Source organism: Diceros bicornis, chromosome X (genome assembly GCF_020826845.1).
Source record: "Diceros bicornis minor isolate mBicDic1 chromosome X, mDicBic1.mat.cur, whole genome shotgun sequence".
Classification (NCBI taxonomy): domain Eukaryota; kingdom Metazoa; phylum Chordata; class Mammalia; order Perissodactyla; family Rhinocerotidae; genus Diceros; species Diceros bicornis.
In genome coordinates, this window is record NC_080781.1 from 34,392,453 (window position 1) to 34,419,545 (window position 27,093).

A 27,093-nucleotide genomic window follows, 5' to 3' on the forward strand; every position below is an offset into this window, starting at 1 on the left:
CCCAGAAGACCACGAGCAAAGGGAAGCTGCAAAGTTTGCGGATATGTGGCTGCACAGCAATAGTTATCAAAACACCATTGATTTTGGAGCCCCACTGCCAAGGATCTGTACATAGACTAGAACTGGTCACACAATGTCCCCCACACACTACAGAGGAGTGGATGTCACAAGGGTAGCATCAGGCCACCGTGGGCTTTTCTCCTCCAGGATAATCCCCATCGAACACCCAGGGTGATGGGGTCCTTGGCATCCTGGACCCCAAGGCATGGTGAACATTGCTCGGGTTTTGATCCTTTCTTCAGTCAGCTCTTCTACACGGGTGGTGGCATGGAGGAGTGGTGGCAAGGGACAGGTGGCTCCCAAACTCCAGAGAATCACCTCCCTGGGCTGAGCAGTGTCTGATGCGAAAGGGAGAGTGGGGGGCGGTGAAGTCCGATGAGGGGGAGATTTATGCCTCTTACTCTCCATCTGCAAAGCAAAACAAAAATAGCTGAAACGCCGGTTTTCTGCTTTATCGGCTCTGTGAATAAGCATATAAATTTCTATGACATTTCTGGAGGCTTGCTGAAGGGGAAAAAAGCCATCCCCCAAGACGCGGCCAGCAGCAGCGGCAGCATATGGTTTGCTGAGAGCGGAGGCAGAGCACGTTGTGTGTCTGCCAGCACTGAAAAAGGTGACTTTGCGGGTAATTTCAGACTCTAGGCAGAGTTTTCACGTTTGTTTTTTTTTTAATTTTCCTTTTTTCATTAAAAAGAGAAGTCTTGCCTAAGCCAAGGCAGCTGTCATGCACGGCCAATCACTTCTCGGCAGGAAAGCAGGATTGTGGTGGGCCGTGGGGAAGCACAAGGAGGCCACTCGGATCCCAGGCTCCTCTGGGCCCCAGGCTGCCTTGATACCATACTCGGCCTCTGGAACAGGGGACAGCACCCCAGTAACGAGCTCTCCAGGAGAAGGGGGGAGGCTGTCCACAGGACATGTGGAAAGGCCCGAATAACTGAGGAACAGAGCAGGGGTCGTCTGGCTTTTTGTCTCACTCCAGGGATTCCTTCCTCCAGTGAGGACTCAGGCGGGAAGTTCGGGGAAGACGCCTCCAGCCCCAGCAGGCAGGAACCAGCGCTGACGTCTCATTGACATCAGCCTGGCAGGGAGACAAGTCCCACCCCTCCCGCCAGGAGGGAGAAAGGGCGCAGCTTGTGTGCAGTTGCACGGGGGTAGAGAAGACCAACTCACTATTCAGTTCATTCCATACTTAAATTCTACAGTTAGATTGATTCTTATGGCTCAAGCCAAACAAGAGCTTTGCCCCCTTTTAGGTTGTAATTCTGCCTTTCCCTGATGTACATTAATATGGTGGTTTCTTATCAGTCATTTACACCTTAGTATAAATGAATGTATTAGAAACTACCCTGAAAGTAAATCGAATGGGGAAGACAGAGGAAGAGAACATAAGGGCGCTGAGCTGGGGGGAGGGAGTTATGGCAAAGGATAGGCAGAGAGGTTCAAGGAAGAGATAGAGAAGGAAAAGTTATCCCACAGACAAACCTAGCTTTCTTCACAGTTTCACCCAGGACCCCACCCTGCTGTCAGGAACCAGGCTGCTGAAGGGAGAAAATGGCTGGAAATACTCAGAGAAAGAAATAGTGGGAACAGTAGCACTGTGTCAGGTGTGAAGAAATGAGCTGTTCTCTCTCTCTCTTTTCAGGAGCACCAGCTGGTGGTAGGAAAGCAGGCTCCATCCTGCTCCGGCCTGAATGCCCCACTGCAGTCACCTAGACCTGGGGCCCCGAATATTTGCAGAACAAAGGGAATGCATTTGCAGAATAAAGTGAAAACTCCTCACCTTGGCATGCGAAGCCCATCACAACTTGGCTTTGACCTTCTTTCCAGCCTTATCTCCTACAGCCTCTTCTCGCCGTCTCTGCTTTACCCACGCACCCTGCTCTCCATCCCCCTCATGTCGTTCCCTAAGTCTATCTTGTATTCCCCCACCTCTTTCTTTGCCCAAACTATCTGCTCTCCCTGGGTTGCCCTTCCCATCCTCACCGCCTGGCCAACTCCTACACTTCCTCCAAAACCCAGATCAAATGACAGCTCCTGGAAAAAGCTTTCCAAGAGCCTCCCATAGACTTCCTTCCTCCTTTCATTACTCCTCAGCAGGCTGTTTGAAGGTCTCTTGTCACACTTTGCCTTGAGTCATGGTTTGGCTTCCCCCCAAAGCAGAGCCTGAGACAAGGGTTTGGGTGCAGATCATTTATTGGAAATATGATCTCAGGGACTGCAGTGAGGGAGCAGGGAGAACGTGATCAAAAAGAGAGGGAGGCCAATAAGAGGAGATTACCCCAAGTGATGATTAATTGTATGTGCCAACTTGACTGCGCCACCAGGTACCCAGACATTTGATCAAACATTATTCGGGGTGTGTCTGTGACGGTGTTTCTGGATGAGGTTAACATTTGAATCAGTAGACTGAGTAAAGCAGGTTGCCCTCCCTAATGTGGGTGGGCCTCATATAATCAGTTGAAGGTCTCAATAGAACAAAAAGGCTGGGTAAGAGGAAACTCCTCCCGCCTGACTGTTTGAGCTGGGACATTGGTCTTTTCCTGCCTTTGGACTTGAACTGAAGCATTGGCTCTTTCTGGGCCTCAAGCCCGCCAGTTTTCAGGCTGGAAATTACACTATCAGCTCTCCTGGGTCTCCAGCTTCCTGACTGAAGATCTTGGGACTTCTCAGCCTCCATAATCATGTGAGCCAATTTCTTATAATAAATCTATATCTATACTTATCTATATTGAAAGAGGTATCTTATTGCTTCTGTTTCTCTGGAGAACACTAATCCACCCTTTTAGGCAACTGGGGCTCAGTCTCCCTGGAGAACCTCTGAGAAAGCATGTGGCCCATGCCTCAGAATCAGCCCCTGCAGGGTGGCGGGCCTGGTGCATTTATCCTCCAACCTCATCCCTCATTAGCCAAGGGTGTCCCTGGGGCATTAGGTCCCCTGCACTTCCTGGCTGCTCCTGCGTCGTCCCAAGCAAGCTCCCCTGGGGCCCCACAAAGCCCTCCAGCAGTGGAACTGAGAGACATGGACCATTGAAATGAGAAGTGGCTAATGTGGTGGAAACTGCCCACCCCAGCTGCCCAGGAACTCGGGCAGGCTGGGGGGAAATGGGGCAGGGAACCAACAGCAGCTGCTGCGTGTGGTAGGGATCCAGTTCTTTTGACATGTGCCTCTCTCCCCCATGATACTCTAAGAGCCCTGAGACAAAGAATTCTGCCTGCCTCCTCTTTGTATCTTTATTTAGCACAGATTTGTAAATTGGAAACATCCAATAAATAGGTAGCAAATTGGACGGAGTCACTGGTAGGCAAACGCACTGTGCCCAGTGCTGGGCTGGGAGTGGTGTAGACTGGAACACACACAGCCCTGGCCTGGGAGGGTCTCCCACCCACAGACTGGCAGCAGAAGTCACAGAAGCTGGGCCAGACCCTTTGGACCCTACATGCCACCAGACCAGGAGGTCTTATCAGAACCTGGGTCAGCAGAGATGAGAGTTCTGTCTATAGCCAGAGAAGCCCTTGTCTTCCATCGACTCAGCTGTGGTCAATGAAGAAAGGCAGCAAGGAAAAAGCAGAATGCCAGAAAGCTCTTGGGGTGGTGGGAACCAGACAATTGGCAAACGGGCAGCAGGTTGCTGCAGGAATCCATTCTGCGATCCGGTCAGGAGGTAGGCTATCACCAGTACTGTCAAGATCTCCAACCTTGTTCCCACCATCTCTTCCTGGCTCCCTCCTCTCCAGCTATGCTGGGGTTGTGGGTTCAACGGTGGTGCCCAAAAAGATATGCCCACATCTTTACCCCTAGAGCCTATGAATGCGAGCTTATTTGGAAAGTGTCTTTGCAAATGTATTTAAGTTAAGAACCTTGAGAAGAGAACATCCTGGATTATCCACAAGGGCCCTGAACCAAAGACAAATGTCCTTATAAGAGACACACAGAGGAGAGATGCATGGAGAGAGGCATGAAGAAGAAGGAGTTGGAGGCAGAGATTGGAGAGATGTAGCCACAAGCCAAGGCGCACCTGGAGCCACCAGAAGCTGGAAGAGGCCAGGAAGGATCCTCCTCTAGAGCCTCCAGAAGGAGCATGGCCCTGCCAACACCTTGATTGCAGACTGCTGGCCTCCAGAATGGAGAATCAATTTCTGTTGTTTTATACCACCCGGTTTGTGGTAATTTGTTACAGCAGCCCCAGGAAACTAATACAACTGGCCACTTTACTGTTCTGCAGACAAGCCCCCCACACACTCCTCCCTGAAGGCTCCCTCTCCCTGGAACGTTCTTCTCCCAGATGCCACTGTGGCTGGCTTCCTCACCTCCTTCAGGTCAGCTCAAATGTCGCTTTCTCAGGAAGGCCTCACTGAACTGCCCCATCTAAATACACCTCCCTACATACCCCCTCTGTGGTATCCATTTCCCTTGTTGGCTTTATTTTTTCCATAGCATTTTTCACCTTTGAACATACTATAAATTGGGCTTATTTATTTTGTTTATTGTCTGTAGTCTCTCCTCTACTAGAAATTAAGCTTCACAAAGGCAAGGATCTTTTGACCATTTTGTTCATACTCGTTTCTGCAACACTTAGGACAGTGTCCAGCTCATAGCAGGCATTTGATAAATATTTAGTAAATAAATTAACAATCTGAATGCATTAAGAATATTAAGGAAAATACTAATTCATATTCTACAGTGCTTTATACATAGCTGACTGCTTTTACCAATGTTCTCTCTTTTGATCCTCACAATAGCCCTGGGAGATGATGTTATTGCTTTATATCCCAGAGAAGGAGGCTTAAAGAGACGAAATAATTTGCGCAAGGTCACAAAGTGGTGGGAGTAAGATTCAAACACAGGCCTGTCTGACTCCAAACCCTATTCTCTTTCTAATATGCAAACGTGCAAGGCTCTGTGCTAGGAAGTTGCCAGGAACATGGGAACTAGCATTGCGAGCTGAGCAGAGCTAACTATAAATCATTTAATACATGTTTAATGCTTGATATTGTAAGGTTGGCATTTGTGTGTGTGTGTGTGTGTGTGTGTGTGTGTGTGTGATTAAAATTGAAGGGGCTTGTTCCCGTTGACTATGATATTTGCCAAAATCATTATCCCTATGTTATAAGGATGTGAAGTTCAGATTCATTCACTCAACAAACGTTCATTCAACAAACATTTGAACACACTGATCTGCTCTTATGCCCTTGGCCCATTCCGGAGTCACCTGCAGCATGGTGGATAGTTCCAGACACTCTAAGAGCTTCCTATCTCGACATTCATTTCTCTGCCTCTAGGCTTTCTCTTGCAGCAGAAGTGTGCTCAGTCCACCCCGCAGGCAGCCTGGAAGTGCTGGGAGGTAACACCCGAGGGACGACCCTCAAGCAATGGGGTCGGGGGCAGGAGTTGGTACATAAGGACCCCAGCTTCCTTGCCCCTCCGTGGAAGGCAACTCTGGGGTGTGTTCCCAGCAGGACTGAGCCCCAGTAGCCCAGCTGCTCCTCCGCACAGCCTTTATTAGCTTACACCCCCTCATTGCTCCCTGGGATCTCTTCCCAAATGAACGATTTGCACCCACATCTTTGTCTTAAGGTCTGCTCTGAGAAAACGTAAAGTAGGGCACTCACCGTGTGCAACCCACTGTGCTCGGAGGTGGAGACTCAGAGCAGAAGAAGCAGTGGTGAAGTGCCCAGAGTCACAGACTGACGGTCTCAACAATCGAGAAATCTGGAAAGTCGGCTCCCTCTGAAATGTGGCACTCCCTCTGGCAGTGTATATCAGCTCTATGAACTCTGGGGATGTGCCAGAGGGGTGTCATGTCACTAAGTCATTTTCTGAAAACACCTTCCAGGGGCCACTGACAAGCCAAGCAAGAAAGTCAAGCTCATCCAGCTGTTGTGATTCATCACACCTCGTTTTTGCTCCTGGAAAGGGTTTGAGCATTCCTTTATCCCACAAATACCTTCTGAGCATGCCACTGGGAGCAGTGCCACAAGCCAGGCAGACCTGGGTTCCACCTTGGGGCCACCCTCTCACCTGATTACCAAAGTGTGGCCCACAGGACCAAGATCTGCTACCACCGATGCCACATGAAAGCACATGGCACAGGCCCCAGAGGCATGTCCACGAGATGTGCCCCAAGGCATTTTTGAGTGATGGCGGCCACCTGGTAATAAGGCAAGCGTCTCCCAAGGTATCTCCCTCATAGACCACACTGGGGAGCAAGAGGCAGCTCTGAGATGCTGGGTTTTAATACCAGCTCTCAATAGCGTCAAATTGTACCATTACTGGTGTAAAACCAAACAGATAGACAAAGAAAAGGTGGAGAATAAATCACCACGTTCCCCCAGAAGGCCTCCTTACACTCTTCGCTGAGCCTCGGAGGGACAGCAGGACCCCTCGGCCTGGCACGCAGGGCTCCTGGCGCTGCCAGCGTGGAGAGCCCAGAGCTCTCTGAGCCCCACGGTTTAGGGCAAGGGAGCTTTAGTGCCAACCTCGAAGTCAGTGCCAGCAAGAGTTTGTTCTGGGCTTTTCCATTTAGCCTGCCCTGGGCTACTTCCTCCTTTCCCCAGGAGAAAAGGAATTCCTGCTCCTCCTGCAGTCGCATCCTCCAAAATCCCTGGGGACTCCAGGGAGATGTGACCTTTCATGACCTCTCTCCTGAGATGGTCCCCAGGAAGAGGCTGCAAGGGGCAGGTCCGAAATCTCCTCCTGGCTTTTTCTCAGCAGCCTGGCGGCCACCTCCCCACACAATTTGGACCATTTGAATTTCTTCTTGCAGAATCCCTATTTTCTCTTCTTTTGTTTAATTCATCAGAAGCTGGTAGCTTGTGGACCACTCCAAGAAGTTCAAAGGAAGTGGGCATGGACTCCCTGGAAGGCATTAGGCGTCTCTGAGAGGGAAACATTCTCTAATCCAACAAAGAAAAATCCTGCGTGTTAGGCGGTTGTTCAATATGGGATATTCTGTGTCTCCCAGGATTGGGAGGAGGAAAGAGAGGAATCAGTTTTTTTTTCAATGCCACCCATTGCAGAAAGGGGCAAGTCATACTCTGAAATTCAGCAGCAAGGTCAGAGGAGCCCAAGGCAGATTGGAGATTCCAGTCTTCTCCAAGGGGCCACAGAAGCTGCCTTCTTTAGAACTCCTCTCCAGGCTTTTCCAGGGGGCCAAAGCAAAGAAACTCACTAAATTGCTCATTTATTCATTCAACAAACGCTCCCTGAGCAGTTACTCAAGGAGGAAAACAGGCACAGCCTCTGCCCTCAGGGAGTTTACCATTGAGTGAGCCAGCTGCACATTTAGCGAACACTCCTGGATAAATGTACAAGCTATGCTGGAAAAATAGAAGGTGTTATGAGCTTTAACAAGGGAACATGACCTAGTCTGGGGGGTGAGGAAAGTATTGCCCGAGGAAGTCATTTCTGTGTTAAGATCTGAGGGCTATGTAGGAGTTAACTGGGTACAGGAGGTGTCAAGAGCATTCCCGCCACACCTTGGGACTCCTGAGGTAACAGGTGTAGGCAACGATCATCTACGCTAAAGGAGAGCCATCACGAAAGGAGGAGGGCCATCCCGACACCTCGACCCTCGCCATCAAGTTCATGGCACCACCGATGACGTACCCCCCCGACCCCAATGAACCTGGATATGATGAAGCCTCTAGCTCTAACTACTGGATTTACAGAAAGTGCAAGTGACAGGGGAACATGGTACGACATTACAAGGATGTAATCAGGAAAAACCAGACTGAGAAACTCTACAAGACAAACAGCCTGGTTTCCTTCAACAAATAAATTGCAAGAGGAAAGGGAGAAAGAGAGAGAATGAACTTAGAGGTAGCTATTTTCTGTGTGGCCCTTACTTGGATCCCAATTCAAACAAACCATCAAAAAAAAATATGACATTTATGAAGCAATCAGAAATCACAACACTAACTAGTGGTTTGATACTATCAAGAAATTGTTAAAATTTTTAGACGTGATAATGGTATTTCAGTTATCTTTTTTGAAAGTCCCCATCTTTTACGGATAGGTACCGTAATATTTACAGATAAAAGGATACAATACTGCAATTGGCCTCAAAATAATATGATAGGAGAGGGGAGTGGATAAAGCTATCAGCAAAACAGATTGACCACAAGTTGGTAGTTGTTACAGCTAAGTGTTGAGCGTACAGATTCATTATACTATTCTCTTCTACTTTTTGTGTATGCTTGAAATTTCGATAATTAAGAGTTGTTTTAGAGGCATCCTGGGCAAAGTTTACAGCATATGAAAAGGCACCCAAGCAGGAAGGAGCCTGCATATTTCAGGTCCCAAAAGTGGGCCAGTGTGCCTGGGGCCTAGGAGAGGAGAGAGAAAGTCGTGGCAGGCTGGAGAGGGCGCTAGATAGTATAGAGCCTTGGGGCCTAAAACTCGCCCCCTTGGGCCTTCTAGGGAGCTCCTTGACCCTCTGGGTGAATACAGTCCCCGGAAGCTGACTGCCCACTTGCAGACCAGAGGAGGAGGTGGAAGCAGGGAATGGGCACACCGAGCATAAGTGCCTCTTGAATAATTGATAAAGGGGTCCCTCTTGGTGGTGGCCCAGTCACTCTGGGTAATTTCTAAATTGTGAGGCAAGTCATAAAGCCAAGTAAACCAAACGTAGTCCGGTCTTGGAAAAGGAAAGCAAAGATGTGTAAACACAAAGCTCCCCGTGACTGCTGTAACAAATCACCACAAACTGGATGACTGAAAACAACAGAAATTTATTCTCTCATGGTTCCTGAGGCTAGAAATCCAAAATCAAGGTGTCATCAGGGCCATGCTCTTTCTGAAGGCTCTAAAGAAGAATCTTTCTTTGCCTTGTCTTAGCTTCTGGTGTTTTACCAGCACTTTCTGGCATTCCTTGGCTTGTAGATGCATCACTCCAATCTCTGCCTCTGTCTTCACATGGCGTTCTTCCTTCTGTGTGTCTCCAAATCTCCTTCTTTTTATAAGGACATCAGTCATTGGGTTTAGGGGCCATCCTAATCCAGTATGACTTTATCTTAACTTGATTACATCTGCAAAGATCGTACTTCCAAATAAAGTCACATTTACAGGTACTGGAGTTACAACTTCAACACAACTTTTGGGAGAACACAATTCAACACACTGTTCGTCAAGTGGACCCTGGAGCTGGACATAAATGGGTTCATTTGGATCTGCCACAGACCCCTCAGAGTCTTCACCCTTCCCAAAGTCACGGGGTCCTGGGGCCCTGGAATGTTGGGCTGGACCAGACCTACAGAACATCTGATCTGGTCTCAGCCCTTGGGGCATCCCAAGCTCCATTAAGCATCTAATGAAAGCTGTGAGCTCTCTCCCCAGAAAAACGCTCACTTGCAGCTACTTGTAAATGTTTGGATAGAACTTTGGGAGGTTTAAGGACCTCTAAAGCCCCAAGGATCATGGAGCGCAGGTTAAGAGGTCATGAGTTTAGTCTTCCAGATGAAAAGCAGAGTCCTAGATAAATAAAGCGGGATAACCTAGGTCTCACAGCCTTCTTGGGGGAGAATTGGAAGCTGCCTTTCCTGAGAGTAGAGCTGTCTCAGCCACAGCCCAGCTCTCTGCTAACCCAGAAGTGCAGAGTGGGTCCCAGGGGAGAGCCACAGGGCGGGAACAAGTCCCAGTGAGGGGGCTGCTGAGGGACTGGGACTTCTCTTCATCTCAGGGGCAGTTGCATGATGTTGTCAAATATACTGAATGAAACCCTGCCAAACACAGAGCCCAAGCAGTCGATCCAATCATCTCTATCAGGCACAACAGGCAGCATCCAGCCACCAGGACTACAGTCCTCCAAGATCTCTAGACGCTTGGTCATCACTTTCTCCAGACAGAGTTTTGTGTAACCCAAGTTTCCCCCAGCCTCGCTAGCACATGAGTGTTAAGCCACCAATCCCTTCCTGAGAATGTATGGGCATCACAGGGTGTGCCCACATGAGCCCAGGGCAGGCCTCTTTCATTCCTGCTTCTGGCCTCCACAGTCACTTCCCTTCCACCTTGTTGACCATGGCTCACAATCAAGGGCAAGGCCTCGCCCCAGCCACAGCAGCCAATGCCTCAGCCAGTCACTGTCATACAGGCCAAGGGCATGGCCTCAGGACACTCCCAAATGTGGGCAGCACATCTGACAACCACCTCTCAGGAGTTAGCATCAAAACACAGTTTAATTTTTTTCTCTCTGTTTTGGGTTAAATTGTGTCCCCCCTAAAAGGTATATTGAAGTCGTAACCCCCAGTACCTGTGAATGTGACTTTAGGGTCTTTGCAGACATAATCAAGTTAAAATGAGCTAATACTAGATTAGGGTGCCCTAATGCAATGACCGGTGTCCTTATAAGAAGAGAGAAATTGGGACACTGAGACACACAGAGGAACGCCATGTGACTGCAGAGGCAGAGATTGGAGCGACGCATCTACAAGCCAAAGAACGCCAAGTATTGCCAGCAGCCCCCAGAAGCTAGGAGAGAGGCCTGGAACAGATTCTCCCTCAGAGTCTCCAGAAGGAACCAACCCTTCTGACACCTTGATCTTGGACTTCAAGCCTCCAGAACTGTGAGACAGTGTGTTTCTGTTGTTGTAAGCCACCCAGTTTATGGTAATTTGTTACAGCAGCCACAGGAAACTAATACACTCTCATTGGCCCTTTAAAGTGATTTCAGCAGGGGAAGATATCCCTCTGCTCCCAGGCTCGGTGACTTTTCTGATTCCTCTTTCACAAGGTTACTGTAGTCACACACACACACACACACACACACACACACACACACAGAGTCTCCATCTCGTCCCAGAATGACAGACTCATTTCATAACCAAAGCTGCTGCATCTCTTGGGGCTGCATCCATGCTCCTCCCCCAGCAACAGCCTGGCTGTGGGCAACCACTACCCTCCGGTGCTTAGGGGAGGGATGTCTTTCTTTCTGGCTAATGGCAGACTTCTGCCTCCTCCATTGTTAGAGGGTGGGGAGGGAGGAGGAGAAAGAGGTAGAGCAGCTTCTTACTTAAGGGCGCTGTTGTAAGATGACCTCCGGGCCTTCCAGTGCTCAAAGCTACTGGTACTCCGTGGGAGCCTTGATGGGCCCTCCGGAGGCTCCGACGGCATCTCCCGTGACTGAACCCTCAGCAGGACCCAGCCCATGCAGACATTTGCCAGTGGTCCCCTCACCCTCTGACAGAAGCCCTTGCTTTAGTTTGGGTTTCCCCAGCAGATCTGGGGACAAGGATTCCAGTGCAAGTCATTTATTAGGGAGGAGACCCCAGGAAACACTAGTAGGAGAAGAAAGTGTGGCAGGGGAGGGAAGGCAGCAAATCCATGCTGTGCTCTGAGTGTGGCACTGCTGTGGGCAACTGGGTTCATCCCACTGGGGGCTTGGGAGACTATGCAGAGCCCCATCAGAGTGTCGCACCCAAGGGAAGGAAACCGGGCTGGGCCGGATGGGGGAGGTACCCATCAAGTCCTACATGGTACTGGTTGAGCGCTGCTCCCATGGGGCATTAGCTCCCTAGCGCTTTGGGACTGCCCAGCCAGGACCCAAGCACACTGTTAAGTGAAAAGAGTACCCTGGGGCAGAAAGCTCTAGGCTTATAAAGGATGAGTGCTAAGGAGCTTTGTGGAGCAACCAAGGACACTACTGCAGCCCTCTTAACTGAATCCCTTGTAGAAGTAAACCTGGACCGGGCCAACATTCCTACCCAAGTTGGGTGCCTGCTGCCTGCGATGCACGCACCTCTGATGCGCTATCCAAGAGGACAGCGGTTATTTTCTATTCAGAAGCAGCTGGCTTGCTCTCTCTCGCTCCAGCGCTCGCGCTCTCTCTCTCCCTCCCCCCGCCCCTTCCTCCCTCTCTCCCTCAGGCAAATAGTTCCGGCCTCTCAGATCTCAGTGCACAGAGACCAGGTCACTGCTGGTGTCAAGTATTATGGGGCGCTCCAAGTAGACCACTTACGTCATTCTTTCTAGGCTCTTGGTTAGCGCCCTCCCCCCACTGCCCAAAAGTACATCTTAACCTTCTTTTTTTTGGTTGGGGGGCTGAGGCTCCCAGCAAAAGAGAAGTTCTCTCCAAAGAAATGTGCTGGCAGGAAACCCAGTGTCCCCTCTCTTCACCCTTTTATATCCTCCTCTGGGTTTGAAGTCCTTTAACTGGTTCTTTGATATTTCCTTTGAAAAATCTGCATTTTGGTCTCACGTTGGAATGTTCTAGCTATTGTCTTTGGCTCCCCAGGCGAAACGTGCAGTTTAACATCCTAACCTGGGGGCTCAGCTCTGGAGGCCGCAGAGAGCTGCCTGCTCCCCCACTCCCACCCATGCAGGGCTCTGCGGAGGGGGAGGAAGCATGTCCTTCTCCTCACCCCAGGCCCACTTCTGACCAGGTGCCAGAGCAGCCTGTTGGTGCCCTGCTTGGCAGAATCAAACCTTCCAGGACACCAGCTTCTCTCCTGTCAACCTGCAGCCATTCTCTCCATAAGCCTCCATCCAAGTTCAAAGGGGCCAACATCAAAGACTATGGTGGATTGAATGTTGGCCGCCCACAAAAGATATGCCCATTCAGAACCTGTGAATGGGACCTTATTTGGAAAAAGGGTCTTTGCAGACATAATCACGTTAAGAATCTCAAGATGAGATCACCCTGGATTAGTGTGGGCCCTAAATCCAATGGCAAGTGTCCTTATAAGAGAAGAGAGGGTGAGACAACACACAGAGGAGAGGGTGACATAAAGATGGAGGCAGAGATCGGAGTGATGTGTCCACAAGCCAAGGAACACTGAAGATTGCTGGCAACCACCAGAAGCTTGAAGAGAGGCATGAAGTGGATTCTCTCAGAACCTCCAGAAGGAATCAAACCTGCCAACACCTGGATTTCAGATTTCCAGCCTCCAGACCTGTGAGAGAATAAATTTCTGTTGCTTTAAACCACCCAGTTGGTGGCACTTTGTTACAGCAGCCCTGGCAAACTAATACAGCTGTGAATATTGGGTATGACAGCTTGATGAGACAATAAGACTAAGGAGGCAGCTGGCCCAAGGTGACCATGAAAAGGCAATGAGGTCACAGCCAAAGACAAGGACCCCTGGGGTGGGCTCTCCTGAGGGTCAGGAGTTGTGTGATCCCTCTTGTCAGCTTTCCCATGAACGAGGGATGGCTTTAGATTCAGATGCACCTGGTTTCCAATCTGGAGCTGAGCCACTTTCCAGCTGTGGGACTCAGCCTGAATTCTAGGCTCAGCTTCCTTACCTGAAAAATGGGAACACAATCCACTTCCCAGGGTTGGTAGGATTAAATGTAGCTAACACGGGGCCTGGTCCATAGGAGTCCCTCTCTGTGGGCTGTCTTAGATTGGGTTCCTGACACAAGGATTCAAGTGCAAGTGACCTATTTGGGAAGGGGTCTCATGAATCTTTGGTAGAGAAGTACTAAAGTGATACAAGAAAAGAAAGAAGGCAATGAAGGGTGCATTAATAAGCCAGCTATTGCAGTAGTGACAAGAGCTTAATTCCATGGGAAAACTGAGAAATGATATAAAACAGGTGCCTCCAAGTAATTCTACCTGAAGGGTGAGGGAGCTGGGGTATTTATCCTCCAACTTCCATCAGGCATTGGTTGATGGTTGCTCCTAGGGCAGTGTTCATTCCTGAATGTATCAGTTTCCTACTGCTGCTGTAACAAATTACCACAAGCTTTGCGGCTTAAAGCAACACAAATTTATTATCTGCTGGATGTCAGAAATCCAAAATGGGTCAGCAGAGCTGTGTTCCTCCTGAAAGCTCTAGAAGAGACTCTGTTTCCTTGCCTTTTCTAGCTTCTAAAGGCTGGCCACATTCCTTGGCTGGTGGCCCCACATCACTCTGATCTATGCTACTCTTGTCACATGTTCCCCTCTGCTTCCATCAACGCATCACATTCTCTGCCTCCCTCTTATAAGGACCCACCTAGATAATCTAGGATAATCTGCCCATCCCAAAATCCTTAACTTACTCCCATCTTCAAAGACCCTTTTACCATAAGGTACCATATTCACAGGTTCTGGGGATTAGGACATAGACAACTTTGGGGGCCATTATTCAGCCCACCACACCAGGCCTTTCTGGCCTGCCCCACACACGCAGAGCCACCTTCTGGAGCGAGGAGAGGTTCTCGAGTACAGACACGCAGATACACTGAAAGGTGAGGGATATGAGCAGGACGCTGACACTGAGAAACTTAGCTGTTGTTAGCAGTAGCAGAAAAGCAATGAAGTGCAGGCAAAGTCACTGAGCTGGCAGAGGCAGAGTGGATGGCCACAGTGGTCTCAGTACTCCTCAGTCTGAGGGTGTTGAAGAGAAATCCAGTTGCCAGAACAGCCAAAACAGTCAAACTGACCCATAAACATTTTGGATCCTCACAACAAATATTTTGTGGTGGGGAGGGCATGTACAATTTTTCCCATTTTATAGTTGAAGAAACTGAGGAGCAGTGACCTGCTCCAGGTCACACTGGAGTAGCAAAGACCTGCTCTTGAATCTATTGACTCATTACTCAGTGCTGCTCTCGCTGCCCCACTAGCCACAGCATGGCTTGGAACAATCTGGAATGAGCGGGGTCTGTGGCCACACCTAAGAGGACACCGGCCCCTCAATCGTGTTATCTTCTACCTCTGAGCCTTTGAGTGCCTAGCTGAGCTGCCGGAACTGAAAGAGACCCAGCAGGACTGTTGATGGATGCGATTGCTTTGCTAGAAGTTTTAAAAATGTAGCTACTATGGTTGAGCATTGTTTAGAATCTATCTCTGGTAATTTGCCTCCTATGTGCGTACACACAAGATCAATTGCCAAATCCTGTTGATGAAAGCTCCCCAATCTCTTACTCCCCATCTGTCACCTCTTCTTCCTCCCCACTCTCCCAGTTCAGACTTCCATCGCCTCCCACCTGGAACACAGCCAAAGCCTCCCCATGTGTCCCTGTCTCCTGAGTCTCTGCCCCAATCCATCTGACTTCCTGCCTCCTGTTAACTCCAGCTAACTTCAGTGGAGGAGAGGATGTCAGTGCCCCCTCCATATTCCTCCAGACTTTCCAGTTTGGTGTGTTCCAGCGGACTTCCAATTGCTGGTATCTGTATCTCCATTCCTGAGGGTTTTTTCCAGAACCACAAGTTGGAAGGGCCAAGGAATTAGTATTCCTAGGAAATAGCCCTCAAGCATTGATGTAAGGAGAGTTGGTGGATAAATGCCCCAGCTCCCTGTCCCTCACTGGAGATAAGTCTGAGCTGTGTGTCCCATACCGTCTCCCAGAGGTCCCAGTGGGATTAAGTATCAGTTGCCCACAGTGGAAACCTGCTTGATAATACCCTTTATTTTGGCCTTCCCTTCCCTCTCTCACTTCTCTACTCCCCTGCTGGTGTTTCCTACAACCACTTTCCAAATAACTTGTCCTCGACTCCTTCCCTCAGGGTCTGCTACCCGGGGAACTCAAGCTGGATAATTGGGTTACTCATCTACACAACAACTTGCCAGAGAATGTTTCTCCACGCCCTCCTTAGCCTGCCAAGGTTCTCCAAGGTTGGGCCCAGCCCATCTTTCCACTCAAACTTCACTTTTCCACCGTGTCTGTGACATACCCATGGAAGAGCTCTGCCCACGTACTTCCCGCTTTCACACGCCATGACTTTGGTAAGCAGTTTCTTCTACCTAGAGTCTTGCCTCCTTTTCTCACCATGTTTGCTCCAGCCTATAAAAATCAGTTCAGAAGCAGAGATGAAACAAGGAGGAAGAATGTTGACAATGGTTGAAGCCAGGTATGGGTACATGGGGGATTATTATACTATTCTGTTAACTTTGCTTGTATCTGACATTTTCCACAATAAAAAGCTAAAAACCAAAATCAATTCATAGGTGTGACAGACCTCGATGTTATCCTGCCCATAAGCCCTCATATGCTCCCATGGCTTCTACAGTAACCATCCGCCCCTCTCTGCCAGAGGGCGTTCTCTAGAGTGCGAGCGTGCTCAGCTCCTGTGCAGGGCAGGTAGCGGGCACCAGGGAACTAACGCTCCCCAAAGCAACTCTCCACCACGGGTACATGGAGTTAGTGGATAAACAATGGCTTCCTCACCCTCAGTGGGATAGTTCCAAGGGCATCCTACACCATCTCCCAGCAGTGACCAGTGGGACTGAGTCCCAGTTGCTCATTAGCACACCCTGTATTGGCTTTCTCCTCTTCCCTGTCTGACTTACCCACTTCCCTACTGGTGTTGCCTGAGATCTCCTCCCAAATAAAGTGCTTCATACAAATCCTAGTCTCAGGGTGTCTTCGAGGGAAAGCCAATCTAAGACAACATGTCACCATAATCATGAAAACATCTCTTCTTCCGCTACTTAGAAGGGATGTCTTCCTCCTCTGAGCCTCTAGAGCACATCATCTGGGCTCTGGAAGACTCAGGACAGATTCCTTCTCAAAAATGTTTGGAAGTATGACCAGATGAAGCCTAATAAAGAAATTAGGGGAGCGAAACAAGTCCTGGAGGTCAGGGCTTAACTAAAAATAAATGGATTATTAATTCTGGCTAGACCCAGCCTCAGAGTCCCATCCGCCCTAAGGGAGGGGAAGTCACTGTGCCATTCGTTGCCTTATGGTTTGCCTTGCTAATTGGCCAAAAGTGGGCACCTGCCCCAAAATGGTTCATTTTCAGCAGCCTGGATCATAGAGGTCACAAGTTGAGAGCATACAAGGCCTGGAGAGAAAGAAGAGACTAGGCAGGGGTGAGGAATGGGAGGTGATTCCAAGACTGACAGGATGACGCTGGTGATGGCAGGTAGCATGGGAGACCAGTGCCAGGATCTTACATAGGCCCTGGGGATGGCAGAGCCTCTGCTGAGAGTGCTGCTTGGAGCCTGGAGCCTGGACCCTAAACTTCATGGCCCTGAGAGCCTCAGTGATGGTCTTAGGACCCATGGTGGGCTCTGATAGAGTGGACAGTATAAGCAGAAAGCTTTGACAGTGAGCAGCTCAGTGGCAATCACCTTGGCCCTTCCCCTAACTTCTAGTCTTCAGAAGTCCTAGGGACTCAAAAGGCTCTAGAGAAGGACAGGGGTCTCCCAGAAATGACAGACCCTGGCAAGCAGGGCCTCAGAGCCAGCCCGATAAAATAAGATAAAATTTCTTGCCTTAGGGAGTTGTGAAGCAGACATCTGTATGAATTTATCCCTTGGTGTCACTGGTGGGATTGACTTCCAAGGATAGGTTGAAAAAGGCCATGCAGCTTGTGCTGTTTTTTCTTAGGACATGTGCCTTAGGAACCCTGCTACCCTGCTAAGTTTCCATGCTGGAGAGACCACGTGGAAAGACCACACAGAAATAGAGAGAGATGCCCAAGGAGCCCCAGTTGTTCCAGCCCCAGCTGTCAGAGCCAAAAGCCAGCATCAGCCACCAGAAATGTGAGTGAGCAGGCCTTCAGATAATCCAGACCCTTGCCTTTAAGCCAACCCAGCTGACATTGGGTGGAACAGAGAAGAGCTGTCCCTGCTCAGCCTTGCTCAAATTGCAGATTTATGAGCTAAATAAACATTGCTTTAGGCCACTAGGTTTTGGGGTAGTTGATAACATAGCAATAAGTAACCAGAACACCACTCTCACCCCTGAAAATTGTGCAGTTGTTGAGTTCTCAAAGCCCTTTCCAACTGTGGCAGAGATAAGGCTGTGTGTTCACCAAACCCTAATTTATTTACCAGTTGGGTATATAGGAAGATTACATTTCCCAGAAACCTTTGCAGTTGGGTGGGGCCAATGACTGGGTTCTAGGCAGTAAAATGTGGGCAGACTGAGAACTGGTCTCTGAAACTGTCCATGCAGTCCTACATGCTCTCTCCCATCCCTCCTCTGTCCACTGGATGGAAAGGATCCAATGGAGGACTCCAAGGTTCTAGATGGAAGATTCAAAAGATGGAAGGAGCCCAGGTTCCTGAATCTCGTCATGGACAATTGCATGCCAAACACCTGCAGGTGTTTAACCACCAAGATTTGAGGGTTACTTGTTATAGCACCTAACCTTCCCTGGGTAATACACACTTACATTATCTTATTTTCACTTCAAAAGAACTATTTGAAGGAGGGCAGAGTGGACACTGTTGACCTTCCACTTCATATATTATGCCATAATTCATAACTATTAATCTTCCTGTCTTGGCTTCTTCACGAGACTATAAAGTCCCTGGGGGCATTCCTATGTAACTGTTGTATTCTCCACAGACTCAACACAGTTCCCTGCACATCATAAGTGCCCCATCACTTGTTGAGTGAACACAATAATACTCGCTGATATTTATCAAGCACATACTATGAATTCTATATGTTCTAAAGTATTTAATCCACACAATAACACCATGAAGTAATTATTACTATCGCCTGCAACTTAAGTAATTAAAGATCAGGGAGGTTAAGTGACGTTCCAGAGGCCACACAGCCAGGAAGTGGCAGATCGGGAATAGAAACTGCGGCTGTCTGGCTCCTCGTCCCTGTTGCCTCTGCCTGAGCGCGCTGCAGGTGTCTACGTCGCCACACCCACTTTCCAATTTTCAGGATCCATGAAAATAAAAGTCACCCCCAACCCAAGTCCTTACAGTCCACTTTCCCTGAAGACGGCTTCGTGCTCACCCGAGCAGCAGAATGCCAAGCCTGATGGCTTTCCCTTCATAGTCACCGGGCTTGGCACACAGGCCTCCCCAGCCCCAGTGCCCCCAACCGCACAGCAGCTGCAACAGGCAGCCTTCCCAGCATGCCGCATCAGGCCAGGCGGCTCCAGCTGCCTCCTGTACCCTCTGACCAGCCACCCCGGGCAGCCTCAGGGCTGCAGAGGAGGTCCACCAAGGTACATGGGTGTGGTCCCCGGGGGCTTTCCAGCACCGCCCACACCCTTCCCAAGGCCAGCTCTGCATTCTGCTGCAGTGATAACATAAACCCATCAAAAGAAAAATAGAGCACGAGCGTGTGTGTGTGTGTGTGTGTGTGTGTGTGTGTGTGTGTGTGAAGAGATTTGCTTGGAAACGCCAACCCCTCACCAAAGATGTTCCCAGCCCTCATTTGTACACACAGTCTTCAAACATCAAAGTGTTTGTTAAGTGTAAATATTTTTATTCGCTCCCCTCCTTCTCCTCCCTCTCCTCTTCCATCCCGGCTCCAAGCTCAGCGGATACCAGGAGACCCCTCTGACTCAGAGCCGGCAGGGATGGTTTTGGGAAAGGGCACTTCCAGGTCCCAGCGGGCAGCCGGCAGCTGCGCCTGACAGCCGCCTGGGACTGGCTCCCAGCAGCAGGCTCCTCTCTTGGCGCCTGTTTCCATAGGAACGGGCAGGCCCAGGATTGGCGGCCGTGGGAGCGTTACCCACGCTGGCTGCTTTTCAAGTGGTCCCTCCATGTACCTCCCCTCGCCTCCCTTCCTTGTGCCCAGGCCTGCCTTGGAAAGGACCACGGGCCTGGAAAAGTGCCCAAGTATAGGGGAGCTGCGGGGCTCCCCCCGATTCGCTGAATGCTAGGGCACAGGAGTCTGAGACAACACCTTGCTTGGAGCTTTTGTTACCCAGCACTCCCCTGCCTTCCTCCACTGGGTACTCAGTGGCATGCCCAGTTTAGCTTTCCCACAGGGCCCAGCAGCCTGGCAAAGGACACAGAACGGATCCAGAGAGCCGGTCTCGACAGGGAAGGAGGAGGTACCAAGCCACGAGGGGCAGCCACTCGTTCCCATCCAGGAAAACCCTCTTATTAAGCACCTCTCTGCTCCATGGCTTTCTGTGCCCTGCAGGTCAAACTGTACTCTGCCTCTTCATTTCCCCGCCTAACCCTGTGCTGTGCATCTCTCATTATTAAACAGAGGCTGGGAAACAGAGGGCCTTTCTGGGTCTCCAAAGCCAGCATGATGATGGCTCTACCAGAGATAATTGAGAATGAGCACATGATTGCTGCCTTGCTCCCAAGGTCGATTCCCCGCTGCCAGCAGATCTCATGTGCCCCTCCTTTGAGGAGGCACCTCAGGGGGGACGTTCTTTGACGCTGTTCCAGGTTCTGGCTGTCACCACGCTTTGAACCCTAGTCTCCAGTCGTTGTAGTTTTTCTCGCCATTATCGGGCTGGCCCGCAGCCTCCTTAGGCCTCCCCGCAGACACAGACGGGGCCTCCTGAGGTGGGGGCTGATCCGAGCACTGCCAAGTTCAAAGGGCACTCTGGGAGAAGCCAGGGTTTTGCTGATGGGCTTGAAGAGTCTGAAAACTCCTGCTCAGAGGTAGAGGTTGAAATGCCAGCCCATCAGCAAGAACTAAACAGCTCTTAAAGCAGGATGACACTCAGAACTATTGATCAAGGATGCACAGACTACATCTATAATTACACCCAGAAAGCTGCTTGCACATCAGAAAGAGAGTGAGAAAGACATGACCGTGGCTCCGCTAGCGCCAGATATGCATCAGGATTGCACAAAACAAACAAAAACCCCACAGCTGAAAATGCCCTGTGCTGTTCACTCCTCACTCTAAAAGGTCCCCTGCGAGTCACACACTTCAATCCTGTAAGAGCAGCCAGATGTTATGAAGACCCTGTTCACAAGGCAGGGACACGCTGGGAGTCTATTGCGGCTAGCCCTCCCAGCTCCGTGGTGGCCATGACCTCCCAGACCAGGGCAGCCCAGCAGCTGGTGCCATGGAAACCCAGGAAGAAAAGTGACTATTGAGAAGTTTCACTGGCCTTTTGCATTATTAAAAGTGGCAGGAAAAGGCTTGGTTTCTGGGCATTTTGTGGCATTCGTTCGTTCTTTTGTGTAATGAATCTGATTTGGGAACTGCAGCTCAAATTTGGAGGGGGAGAGTCCATTAGAAAGAAATACTGTTTGTTGGGGCCATGGAATGCTTGTGGCAAATTGCCCTTCCTAAGTGCTGTTTTTTGAAAACTCATTCCTGCGGTAGGAAAATAAAGCAGATTTCAAACACTTAAGAGATCATTTTCGGAATGGTCTAGATGCGCACTGGTGTGCTGGTACATTTGCCTCTCATTGTTTTTTAATCACTATTTTGTCAAGTTTAATTGCTGCCACGCTAACAACCCAAACGGGAGTGAAACAAAATAGGGGATATCTATCATTGGTGAGAGCATTTTGATGGAATCTATATCCATTTGCATCTTCTCCACCAAATTAGGAAAAAGGAAAATAGAAAAGGTTTTCTCTTTGCCAGTAGAAGGATCATTTTCCTTGGTCTGGGTGGGGAAGTCCCCAGAGTAGCAGGCAGCCTCCCGCATACCAGCTCAGCCTCTTATAAACCCGATCTGGGGTCTTCTTGCCTGGATTTTCCTTCTAGGGATATTATGAATTCAAGTTCTGCTGGGTGGTGAGAGTCTTGAAGGCAGAGAGAGAACTTGCCTTAATTATGCACGTGTTTCCTGAGTCTGCTCCCAATTCTCCTTTCAGATCTTGTGACAGACACAGAGAGGCATCACTCAGAACACCTTCAGGAAAGGACTCTGCCCAGCTGCCCCAAGTGGGGTTAGCTGATGGCCTCCAGCTGTTAGCTTCAGCAGGGTCGGCCTCAGCTTTTGAGCTGAGGTCACGCTCTTCTCGGGGTGGCCCCCAGCCAACAGCTGAGCAGGGCGGTGGCAGCCCGGCAGGCCATTTCCACCCAACGAGGGGCTCCTCTGATGAGCACCCTTTGCTCGGAGCTCCCGCTGGGTGGGCAGAGACTTTTCAGATCTGCCTTGCCGCCCACCGGCTCCCCCTGCCCCACCATGTTTCCCCCCCATCTCCTCTCACAGGTGCTCCTCTTGTGTTATTATTTTGAGCCCAATTACATATGGTCCTTCCTGGAAGTCGCTGAAGGATTAAATCAGCTCTCACAATCGCTAACTCCATCTCAGCAGCTGCTTCCTGGAGAACCCAACCTGAGACGACCTTTTTCCCACAAGATGGCTTTTCAGAGCTCAACTTCCGACCGCCTTCGGTTACTATTTAACGCAAATATATTAGGTGCCTTGCTGAGTTCCAGGAACGCTGAGGGGTTTTAGCAACCAAGGGAAAGTGCCAGGCCAGCTCTTCTGAAGGACTGAGTGTGAAACCCAGGGCAAAGTTGGATGGGTCTTTAAGGAGTTTCCAGAATGGTCGGTGCAAGGCTTGCATCTGGCAACTTGGTGAAGTAACGCAAAGAACCCACAGTCCACAGGCTCAGCTCTAGGAAGGGGACTTTGGAATTAGGGCCTGTGTTCTGACAAGGCTGGGACTTGTAATCACTTAAAGGTTTACTAAGCCCCTGGCTCCCCAAGTAGACCACCTCTCAGCTCCTTGAAGGCCAAGACACACCCTGTCTTGCTCACCACTCTATCCTCAGGGTCTAGAACTGTGCATGGCTTATTGCTCAGTGAATACTTGAATGAATAAATGAATGATCAAGCCTCATATATATCACTTTATCACTACCACCCCAATGCTCCCCCGTTGCCTTGAGGGTGAAGTCCAAACCCCCTCACATCATAGTCTAGAATATTCGTGATCTGGCCTTCACGTACCCTCCCTCCAGCCATAACTCATAGAATTTGCGAAGCCCGTGGCCCCCACTCAGTCTCACTTACCAGTGGCTGCTTCCTCTACTATTTTCTGGGCAGGTCAATGCCTACTCATGCTGAGAAGACTTCCCTGTGTCTTCGCCTTCTGTCCTCCGCACCTTCCCTCCGACCTCTGGACTGCAGGACCACCAAGGGCAGTGCCAGTGTGGGACATTTAAATTCCAGGGCCGCAGGGAAAAAATAGTAGTCAGAATTTTTCCCTAAGCCGCCTCCCAGGAAGGTCTCAGCTGAGAGCCCTCAATAGTCCTCTCTTTCATGCCATGCCATAATAATACCTCGCATTTTAATATGGAATTCACTGTATTCCGGGCACTGTTCTAAACACTTTACATATGTTCAACACTAACTGGAGCCCTACCCCATTTCTGTAAGGTGGGTACTATTCTTACCTTCACTTTGCAGACAAGGGTTAAGCAACTTGCCCAAAGCACACCACTACTAAACAGGGGAGCTGGGATTTGGGCCTGGGCAGTCTGACTCCGAAGTTTGTGCTGTGACCAGATACATTGTTTCCCTGCCTGTGGGGCTGGTGGCTGCACCGAGGCCAGGTTAATGGAAGGGACTCTGCCCAAGCAGGGACAGTTGGGACGCAACCAGCACTTGCAACTGTGGCCTCTGGCTGGCCAGGCCTTGTCTGCCTTCACCCTGCTGAGCCTCAGGCTGGTCATACACACCTGGCAGCTTATCTCCCATGAAACCTCAGCCACCTTGCTGGCACCTTCTGCTCTTACCGAGAAGAGGCCAAAGATGAAAGATGTGGATGGAACAGGAGGAGTGTGCTGACGGACACGAGCCTGCACACTCCCAGTCTGGTGGCCTCATGCCTCCCCTCCTGCTGAGGGGCACTAGCGTGAGTGGGAACTTTGGGGAGGGCCTGCTAGGCGGCAGGCGGAGGACCAAGCACGTTTCACCCTCACAACGCCCCCGTGAGGTTGGTGTTCTCAGCATCCTCTTCATCACGGGTTTGCACTTAGGAAGCAGCAGGGCTGGGGTTTGAGCCCAGGCAGGTCTGACTCCAGGGCACAAGTGTTAGCTGCTGTGCTTTGCCAACAGGAACGACAAACAGCCTCCCCATTGCCCCCATCGGGCAGAGGCCTACCCCTCCTCCCTCGTCCCACTCCTGTCTCCCTGTGCACCTTTCCCAGCCTTGTTTCCCTTTGGTTAGTCTCTCTTGTCCCTCTCCCAGCCACCCCCAGGCCCATCCCACTGTATTTGGGTGTCTTCTGCTGACTCTGGAGACCCAGCTGGAGGCTGCGCTGACACTAGGCCTAGACACTGCACAGCTTCCCTCGCCTAAGTGCCAGCTGGCTGGCCCTGCTGCCCCGATGCCCAGAGCTGCTGTGACAGCCTGGCATGCTGACACATGCTGGCCCCTGCCTTGGGAAGTCCTATCGTCTGCCCCCCACTGAAAGAAGAAATCTACAAAATCTACAAAAGAGATTGCTGCGAAGCCTTGTGCCATTCAGCCTTCCAGAAGCAGCTGACAAGGCCCCACTGGGTGCGGGCTAGGTGTCCTGGGAGCTCGCAGGGAACTGCAAGTCCTGCTCAGATACGCGGGTGGAACCCAGAATCAGATTGGTGGAGACAACACCCATAAAACCACAAGAAGGCGACACAAAGGTGTGTAACGCAACTGCTTCAAGAAGGCAGAGACCCCTGCAGCAGCTCCTGTGGATGCCCCACCCCATGTCCCCTCCGGACACCCAAGTTCACTTGCAGCTATGAGGGAGAGTTCACACGCTAACCACTTTCCACCTCAACCACCTGCCTCTCTCAGCTCCTCTGTCTCAGGGCTTCCTCCAGAATCAGGGGCAGGGCAAGCTACATAATTTGCAAGGCACAGTGGAAAATGAAGATGCGGGGTTTCTTCTTCAAAAAGCAGTTCACAAGCCTTTTCCTCTCTTCTACACATTCTCTCTCTCTCTCTCCCTTCTCTCTCTCTCTCTCTCTCTCTCTCTCTCTCTCTTGCCCTGTCATGACAATTTTTATTTGCTATTTAATGTCACACTCCCTCTGGCAGGGGGTTATTCATAAGACAAGGGCACACCCTCATCGGAGCCCCGCCTCACACCTCAGTGCACACCCAACCTGCCCAGTGCCTGCGCCAGGCTCCTGTCGAGGCTGGCCGAGATCAGCAGCAGTGACCAGCTGGGATGATGGAGTAAGTGGCCAAGAACCCATCCATCCTGGGGAGGCAGGGAGGCACAGGAGGTGGGACCGCATGGGAGTGCATGCTCTGCTGTCCTATCAGACTTCACTTACGAAACATAATTTCAAAGATAGCACTATTAACAATTGTAAGATGGTGACTGCAAGGCATCAAACCCCAAGTGTGCAGCCCCCTTCTGCACTGGTCACATACCCACGAAGCTGGCCCTGACCAGGGAAGTATGCTCAACCCTAAAGTGGGAGGAAATTAACAGCCCTGGGGGCAACCCGCAACCAAAGGGCACAAGAGTCAGTGGGGAAATGCCAACCTGTCCTCCAGTGGAACAATTCTGAGGTATGTTCTACTTGTTCAACTCAGAGGGTTCCAGTGGCATGGAGCCCAGCTGCTCAAGCAGCAACTTGCTCATGAATGCACCCTTCATTGGCTTTTTTCCCTGTCCCACAACCTGTACCCATTGCCCTTATTTCAATGTCTTCTTTGGAGGGAAGCCAAATTAAGCCCCCAACAGTTTGGGGAATATATTGATTTCCTAGGGCTGCCGCAACAAAGTACCACAAACTGGGTGGCTTAGAACAACAGAAATGATGGTCTCACAGTTCTGGAGGCTAGAAGTCCAAAATCAAGGTGTTGGCAGGGCCACACTCCTTACAACGCCTGGAGGGGAGGATCCTTCCTTACCTCTTCCAGCTTCTGGTAGCCTCAAGCATTTCTTGGCTTATAGATGCATCACTTTAATCTTTGCCTCTGTCATCACGTGGCTGTCTTCTCTCTGTGTGTCTCTTCTTCTCTTACAGGGACACCAGTCATATTGGATTGGGGTCCACCCTACTCCAGTATGACTTCATCTTAACTAATTACATCAGCCACAACCTTATTTCTAAATAAGGTCACATTCTGAGGTACTGGGGTTAGGACTTGAGCATATCTTTTGGGGGAGACACAATTTGACCCATAATAGGAGGTCATTAGAAAAGTCTTCATGGAAGAGGAGAACTTGACCTATGTCTCTGAGCAATACTTCTCAAACTTGACCATGCAGATGAATCACCTGGGAATTGTGTCTAAATTCAGATTCTGATTCGGTGGATCTGAGTGGGCCTGAAGAGTCTGCATTTCTAACACAGTACCTGACGATGCTGATGCAGCTTTCATATAAGGGTCAGAGGGTGAAAATGGCTAGACAGGCCTGTGTTCGTCTGCCATGGCTTGGTTCTAATAAACCTCAGACTCAAGGGCTACAACCTCCCCAATTTGGAGGGAGAAACCTGTCACTTATGCCTCTGTTTGGTGGAGCTTTGGAAGCAGGCCACCTCATAGGCCATTGACCAGTCTGTGACTTGGCTGCCCCATCCACCCTTGGTCCAGTCAACACATGTAAGGGTGGCAGCATCTGGTGGCACTGGCCTGGAGCCTTTTTAGAAGGAATTTCTCAGAAGAATGCTGTGGGTGTGGCAGGAATTCTGAGCCTTGGTCTTGCTAGTAGTATAAACAATTTATACCAAATGGATTGGGAAACTGAAACATGCTGTTCAAATATGGAGATGCAGACATTTTGATGACTCAGAGGGCATCAGGTGGGGGCAGTAAAGTAAACCAATCCAGACATACTCAGGGCTCAAACCAACCCACTGATTTAAGAAGGGATTTTCTCAGACTCTCCAGGATTAGCAAAGACTTTAGTAGGCTAAGTAGCTCAAAGGACACTTGTGGTCCTAACCCAGCTCTGTTGCAAGGAGATTTCAGACATACCTAACGTGCACCCATTGAGGTTTAAGAATTCTGCTTTACTAGGTAGGTGTATTAGTCTGCTGTTTCTGTAATAATGCTACATAACAAACCATCCCAAAACTCAGTAGTTTACCAAACAAACCTTTATTTTTCTTGCTCACAGGGCTACAGGTCATCCAGGGACGTTCTGCTTCAGGCTCCTGAGTGGGTTTGGGTGGCTCCATATATCTTCTTGTTCTCCTTGGACCCGTGGCTACTTGGGACATGTAGATAGCAGAAGTACAAAAGTTCTGAGCAGAAACATGAGACTGGTACCCTGTCACTCCTGCTTACATTCCATTCAACAAAGCAAGTCACATAGCCAAGCCTGGCGTGGGCTTACCAAGAGGTGTGGAAGTGCACGCTGCCTAGCCTTATGAAGGGTACTGAAGAGTCAGATGACAGCCTGCTGCCTTGAAGAGTGGTCACCTCCACTCTCCTGATCCCTATTATGGTAATTTGTTCAGTGAGTATCATATCAAGTGCACACTTTTCATTGATTTCTTCCATCTCTGCTATTTTTTTTTT